Genomic DNA, 7766 nt, shown 5'->3' with positions numbered 1-7766 from the left:
GACTCCCGCATGCGCCCGACCGGGATCCACCCGGCACGCCCACCATGGGGCGATGCTCTGCCCACCAGGGGGCGATGCTCTGCCCCTCCGGGGCATCGCCATGTTGCGACCAGAGCTACTCTAGCGCCTGAGGCAGTGGCCACAGAGCCATCCCCAGCGCCCGGGCCATCTTTGCTCCAATGGAGCCTTGGCTGCGGGAGGGGAAGAGAGAGAGACAGAAAGGAAAGCGAGGCGGAGGGGTGGAGAAGCAAATGGGCGCTTCTCCTGTGTGCCCTGGCTGGGAATCGAACCCCGGTCCTCCGCATGGTAGGCCGACGCTCTACCTCTGAGCCAACCGGCCAGGGCTTGAAATGTTTTGTCTTTTAAAATTTGTTTTTGAAAATAAAAATGAGGTGACACGTTTGCCAAAACTTTATTTTTACCATTCATCATGGCCTACTTAAAATAATCCTCTTCTTATCCATTAGCCAGAGACTATTATTTTATAAAAACATGTTGAAAGTGTTACCTACTTGTCCATCATCTTAATCTCTGGAGCTTGATGTCAGTTACCAAGTTCTCTACCTGCCTGTGGGTGACCAATGGTATAGTTGGCTAGTTCAGGAAGACATCGGTCATTGATTCAAAACATGAGACAAAGTGATACTCATATTTTACTTCCACTTCCAGGAGAAAGCAGCTCCTCATTACCTCAATACCACTATTGATTCTGTAAATCTTTCAGGTAAATACCTTTCAGACAATAGCCACCTAATGAAACTGTAGGAGAAATAACAAGCTTGCCATTAACCTTTACAGCAACTGATGGTGGTAGATCCAAAATTTGTCACTTATAAAAATTACTTGTCAATGTTTTATAAATCATTCATCGAGAAGATAACTGTTAATAAAGTAGGTTTTTTTAATTTAATTTAATTTTTTTAATGGGGCAACATCAATAAATCAGGATACATATATTCAAAGATAACATGTCCAGGTTATCTTGTCGTTCAATTATGTTGCATACCTATCACCCAAATTCAGATTGTCCTCTGTCACCTTCTATTTAGTTTTCTTTGTGCCCCTCCCCCTCCCCCTTTCCCTCTCCCTCTCTTCCCTCCCCCCGTAACCACCACAATCTTAACAATGTCTCCTAGTCTCACTTTTATGTCCCACCTACGTATGGAATAATGCAGTTCCTGTTTTTTTCCGATTTACTTATTTCACTTCGTATAATGTTATCAAGATCCCACCATTTTGCTATAAATGATCCGATGTCATCATTTCTTATGGCTGAGTAGTATTCCATAGTGTATATGTGCCACATCTTTTTTATCCAGTCATCTATTGACTGGCTTTTTGGTTGTTTCTATTTCCTGGCCACTGTGAACAATGCTGCAATGAACATGGGGCTGCATGTGTCTTTACGTATCAATGTTTCTGAGTTTTTGGGGTACAAACCCAGTAGAGGGATTGCTGGGTCATAAGGTAGTTCTATTTTCAGTTTTTTGAGGAACCACCATACTTTCTTCCATAATGGTTGTACTACTTTACATTCCCACCAACAGTGAAGGAGGGTTCCTTTTTCTCCACAGCCTCTCCAAAATTTGCTATTACCTGTCTTGTTAATAATAGCTAATCTAACAGGTGTGAGGTGGTATCTCATTGCAGTTTTGATTTGCATTTCTCTAATAACTAAAGAAGATGAGCATCTTTTCATATATCTGTTGGCCACTTGTACTTCTTCCTGGGAGAAGTGTCTGTTTATGTCCTCTTCCCATTTTTTTATTAGATTGTTTGTTTGTTTGTTGTTGAGTTTTATGAGTTCTTTGTATATTTTGGATAGTAGACCCTTATCTGAGCTGTTGTTTGAAAATATCATTTACCATTTAGTAGGCTTTTTGTTTATTTTGTTATCAGTTTCTCTTGCTGAGCAAAAACTTCTTAGTCTGATGTAGTCCCATTCATTAATTTTTGCCTTCACTTCTCTTGCCTTTGGAGTCAAATTCATAAAATGCACTTTAAACTCATGCCCAGGTCTATGAGTTTAGTACCTATGTCTTCTTCTATGTACTTTATTGTTTCAGGTCTTACGTTTAGATCTTTGATCATTTTGAGTTAATTTTAGTACAGAGGGACAAACTGTAGTCCAGTTTCATTCTTTTGCATGTGGCTTTCCAGTTTTCCCAGCACCATTTGTTGAAGAGGCCTTCTTTTCTCCATTGTGTGTTGTTGGCCTCTTTATCAAAAATTCTTTGACTATATATATGTGGTTTTATTTCTGGGTTTTCTATTCTATTCCATTGGTCTAATTGTCTATTTTTCTGCCAATACCATGCTGTTTTGATTGTCGTGGCCCTATAATATAGTTTGAAGTCAGGTATTGTAATGCCCCCAGCTTCATACTTTTTCTTTAGGATTGCTTTCGCTATTCGGGGTTTTTTATAGTTCCATATAAATCTGATGTGTTTTTGCTCCATTTATTTAAAAAATGTCATTGGAATTTTGATGGGAATTGCATTAAATTTGTATATTGCTTTGGGTAATATGGCCATCTTGATTATATTTATTCTTCCTAACCAAGAACAAGGAATATTCTTCCATCTCATTATATCTTTTTCAATTTCCCTTAACAGTGGTTTATAGTTTTCATTATATAAGTCCTTTACATTCTTTGTTATGTTTATTCCTAGGTATTTTATTTTTTTTTTTGTTGCAATCATGAAGGGGATTATTCTTTTGAGTTCATTCTCAAATGTTTCATTGTTGGCATATAGAAAGGCTATTGACTTCTGTATGTTAATTTTGTATCCTGCGACCTTACTGTATTGGTTTATTGTTTCTAGTAGTCATTTTGAGGATTCTTTGGGGTTTTCGATGTATAGGATCATATCATCTGCAAAAAGTGATACCTTTACTTCTTCTTTTCCGATATGGATGCCTTTATTTCTTTGTCTTGTCTGATTGCTCTGGCTAGAACCTCAGTACCACATTAAATAATAGTGGAGAGAGTGGACAACCCTGTCTTGTTCCTGATTTAAGGGGAAAGCCTTCAGTTTTGTGCCATTTAATATGATGTTGGCTGATGGTTTATCATATATGGCCGTTATCGTGTTGAGATATTTTCCTTCTATACCCATTTTGTTGAGAGTCTTAAACATAAAATTGTGTTGTATTTTATCAAAAGCCTTTTCTGCGTCTATTGATAAGATCATGTGTTTTTTGTTCTTTGTTTTGTTGATATGGTGTATTATGTTAACCGTTTTACATATGTTGAACCATCCTAGAGATTCTGGGATGAATCCCACTTGATCATGATGTATTATTTTTTTAATATGTTGTTGTATTCGATTTGCTAGTATTTTGTTTAGTATTTTAGTATCTCTCTTCATTAGAGATATTGGTTTGTAGTTTTCTATTTTTGTGCCATCTTTGCCTGGTTTTGGTATGAGGGTTATGTTGGTCTCATAAAATGTGTTTGGAAGTATTGCTTCTTCTTCAATATTTTGGAAGACTTTCAGTAGAATAGGAACCAAGTCTTCTTTGAAAGTTTGATAAAATTCGCTGGTATAGCCTTCAGGGCCTGGACTTTTATTTTTGGGAAGGTTTTTAATGTTTTTTTTTTTTTATTTCTTCTCTACTGATAGGTCTGTTTAGGCTTTCTGCTTCTTCTTGAATCAGTCTAGGAAGGTTGTATTGTTCTAGGAGTTTATCCATTTGTTCTAGGTTGTTGAATTTAGTGGCATAAAGTTTTTCATACTATTCTACAATAATTGTTTGTATATCTACGGTGTCCATGGTGATTTCTCCTCTTTCATTTTGGATTTTGTTTATATGAGTTCTTTCTCTTTTTTCCTTGGTAAGTCTTGCCAAAAGTTTGTCAATTTTGTTGATCTTTTCAAAGAACCAGCTCCTTGTTCTATTAATTTTTTCTATAGTTTTTCTGTTCTCTATTTCATTTATTTCTGCTTGATTTTTATTATCTCCTTTCTTTGGCTGGTTTTGGGTTGTCTTTGTTCTTCTTTTACTAGTTCCAAATGCGTGAAGTTAAGTAGTTCACTTGGGCTCTCTCTTGTTTGTTCATATATGCCTGAAGTGATATGAACTTCCCTCTTATCACTGCTTTTGCTGTATCCCATAGATTCTGATATGTCATATTGTCATTTTCATTTGTCTGTATATATCTTTTGATCTCTGAACTTATTTCTTTTTGACCCATTCATTTTTTAAAAGTATGTTGTTTAGTTTCCACATTTTTGTGGGGTTTTTTTCCTCTTTTTTTCTAGTTTCAAGGCATTATGATCAGAAAATATGCTTGGTACAACTTTGATTTTTCTGAATTTGCTAATATTGTTTTTGTGGCCCAACATATGGTCAATTCTTGAGAATGATCCATGTACACTGGAGAAAAAAGTATACTCAGTCACTTTGGGATGAAATGTTCTGTAGATGTCTATCATATCCAGGTGCTCTAGTGTTTAGTTTAAGGCCACTATATCTTTGTTGATTCTCTGTGTCGATGACCGATCTAGAGCCATCAGCAGTGTACTGAGGTCTCAAAGTATGATTGTATTTTTGTCAGTATTTGTTCTAAGGTCAATAAGTAGCTGTCTTATATATTTTGGTGCTCCTTGGTTTGGTGCATGTATATTAAGAATTGTTATGTCTTCTTGATTCAGTGTCCCCTTAGCCATTACAAAATGGCCATTTTTGTCTCTGAGTACTTTTGCTGTCTTGTAATCAAAATGATCAGATATGAGTATTGCTACGTCTGCTTTCTTTTGGATGTTATTTGCTTGGAGTATTGTTTTCCAGCCTTTCATTTTGAATTTGTTTTTAACCTTGTTGCTTAGGTGAGTTTTTTTAGGCAGCATACAGTTGGATTTTCTTTTTTAATCCATTCTGTTACTCTGTGCCTCTTTATTGGTGAGTTTAATCCGTTTACATTTAGTGTAATTATTGACACTTGTGAGTTCCCTATTGCCATTTTATAGATTGCTTTCTGATAGTTTTGTGTCTTGTTTGATCCTTCTCTTTCGTTTTTCTATCTTTTGTTTTTATTTGGTTGTATTCCATACATCTTTCGTCTGTTGCTATCTTTTTTAAATCATGTGCTTCTGTAGTGGTTTTATCAATGGTGGTTACATTTAAGTAATGAAAAGGGTTTCTACCCTGTTCATTGTAGTGCACTATTTTGTGAGTACTTTAGTACTCCATAGTGCTTTACTACTGTTAATCTCCATTGGCTCTCCCCCCTTTCTTTTTGTTGTTGTTACAGTTTAAATTTGGTTTTACTCTGTTCTTCTTGGAGCTTTTACTTGTGGCTTTGTTTTTTTTTTTTGTTCTTTGTATCTGATTGGAGAACCCCCTTTAGTAATTCCTGGAGTGGGTGTTTTCTGATGATAAATTACCTCATCTTTTCTGTATCTGTGAATGTTTTTATTTCTCCTTAATATTTGAAGGATAACTTAGATGGGTATAGTATTTGTGACTGAAAGTTCCTCCCTTTCAGGACTTTAAATATTGGGGTCCACTCTCTTCTAGCTTGTAGAGTTTCTGTTGAGAAATCTGATGATAATCTAATGGGCCTTCCTTTATATGATGATTTCTTCTTTTCCCTGGCTTCCTTGAGAATTTTTTCTTTGCTGTTGGTTTGTGCCAATTTCATTATGATGTGCCTTGGAGTAGGTTTGTTGGGGTTAAGAAAACTTGGAGTTCGGTTTGCTTCTTGGATTTGAAGCTTTAGTTCTTCCACAGGCTTGGGAAGTTCTCATCTATTATTTGTTTGAGTATGTTCTCCATTCCATTTTCTCTCTCTTCTCCCTCTGATATCCTTATTATTCTTATGTTATTCTTTTTGATGGAGTCAGATAATTCCTGTAGGGCTATCTCATTTTTTATTTTAATTTTTGAGTCTCTTTCTTCTTCTCTCTCTTGTGCCTCAAGTTGCTTGTCATCTCTTTCACTAATCTTACCTTCTATCTGGCCTGTTCTATTAGCTAAGCTTGTTACCTCGTTTTTCAGCTCATGAATTGAGTTTTACATCTCTATTTGATTTGTTTTTATAGTTTCAATTTCCTTGGACATATATTCTTTGTTTTCATTGAGTTGTTTTCTGAGCTCCCTAAATTGTTTTTCTGTGTTTTCTTGTATATCTCTGATTATTTTTAGTAATTATATTTTAAATTCTCTGTCATTAAACTCCAAGGTTTCCAATATATTAAATTTTTTCTTTATAATTTTTTCCTCATCTATCTGTGTTACCTCTCTTTCTCTTGTATCCATGATATTTGATTTTCTCTTCCTTAATGGCATCTGAGGGTGGTTTTGTTGATAGTATTAATGAGATTTAATAAAGAATTAAAAGTTAAAAAAATAAAAATAAAAAATAAAAAGAGTTGTTTTTTTAAAAAAATTAATAATTAAATAAAGAAAAATAAAATAAAATTAAAGTTTAAAAAAAGAAAATTCCTCTCACCTTTTTTTTCCTCTCCTCTCCTCTCCCCTCTTTCTTGAGAAAATCTTGTGGTGAACTGTGAATTATATTGTATTAAATATAACAAACAATGCCTGTAATGGAGGGCCTGAATTGGGGAAAAGTAATAAAGGGGCAAAAAACAAAAAACAAAAAAATAAACAAAAAAACAAAAAAAGGGAGGTATGGACCCACAAAAAGAAAATAAAGAAAAAATTTGGGTCAAGAGTAAAATGATTTGCTTTTAGGTTTTGGTTGACTAAGAATTATGATGAGGGGAATAAGAGGGAAACAGGAAAATGAGGGACAAATTAAAAAGTTACTGTTTTATTTTGTGGAACAAGAACTAGATAGAATAGAGAGCCAGGGATGGGAGCACTGCTAGTGAGTTAAAAAGGTAAAGTAAAACCCCCCCAAAATGCCACAAACGTAAGTTTGATTCCCAGATAAGATAATTTGTTTGTTATTGAGGTTTGAATGAGAGGAGACTTAAAGGAGAAAGGAAGAAACTAATATAGAGAGAGAAAAGAAAGAGAGAGAGAGAGAGAAAAAAGAGGGAACCACTAAAGGAAGAAAAAAGAAAAAAGAGGAGAGAGAGTTAAGGGTTTTGGAGTGCAACCCTCATAGAGAGAAAGGAAGAGGAAAGAAAAGATAATGGGAGATGTAACACTTATGGGTAGTGTAGTTCAAGGAGAGGAGAGAGTAAGACTGGCATAGAGTTAAATGACCAAATTGGAGGAGGAAAAAAAATCAAGAATAAAGATAAGAGAAACAAATGAACAAATATAATAAAATGGGATAGGTTATAAAGTCTGCAGATTATTCTTGATTTTGAGAGGTTATCTTCTTAGTTTTTGTTTTCTCTCTCTCTTCCTGGTTGGTGACTCTGTACCCTGGGTTCTGCCCCTTTGGCATGCTCAGGTAGAGGTTTGCAGTTGATAAGTCTCTATGGCAATGTCATGTATTGTGCTTCAGTCTCGTTGGCAGTCGAGGCTCATTCGCATTTATAGGCTCCACCAGTGAGAGAGTCCGTGTTCCTGGAGCCTCTCTCCTAGTCTTTCCTTCCTCAATTAGTAGCCTGATAATCCAGCTATGGGGTTGCTGCTGCCTCTGACTGGATAGTAAGAGGCTCAAAGAATTGTCAACTCCCACTCTATTCCCACTCAGCACAGGACTCTTGGTAAGGCTCAGTCAGTCAGAACTGCTAGCAAATCAAGCGGGGCTTCTGCCCACTCAAAGACCTCTGGCTCTGCCTCTCTGTCTGGTAACACGGGTGGGCACCCACTCCAGGGACTCTTGGAGGAAACTCTTG

General features: G+C 36.0%; 1 non-coding gene across 1 annotated transcript; it reads right to left on the bottom strand.

The window, feature by feature from the left end:
• Window positions 1-269: 269 nt before the first annotated feature.
• TRNAG-ACC (transfer RNA glycine (anticodon ACC)) lies at window positions 270-345 on the bottom strand. The gene has a single exon. It is a non-coding gene; the product is annotated as a tRNA-Gly (tRNA).
• Window positions 346-7766: the final 7421 nt, after the last annotated feature.

Source organism: Saccopteryx leptura, chromosome 2 (genome assembly GCF_036850995.1).
Source record: "Saccopteryx leptura isolate mSacLep1 chromosome 2, mSacLep1_pri_phased_curated, whole genome shotgun sequence".
NCBI lineage: Eukaryota > Metazoa > Chordata > Mammalia > Chiroptera > Emballonuridae > Saccopteryx > Saccopteryx leptura.
Note: the sequence above shows the minus strand (reverse complement) of the source record. Positions and strands in the feature narration are given on the sequence as shown.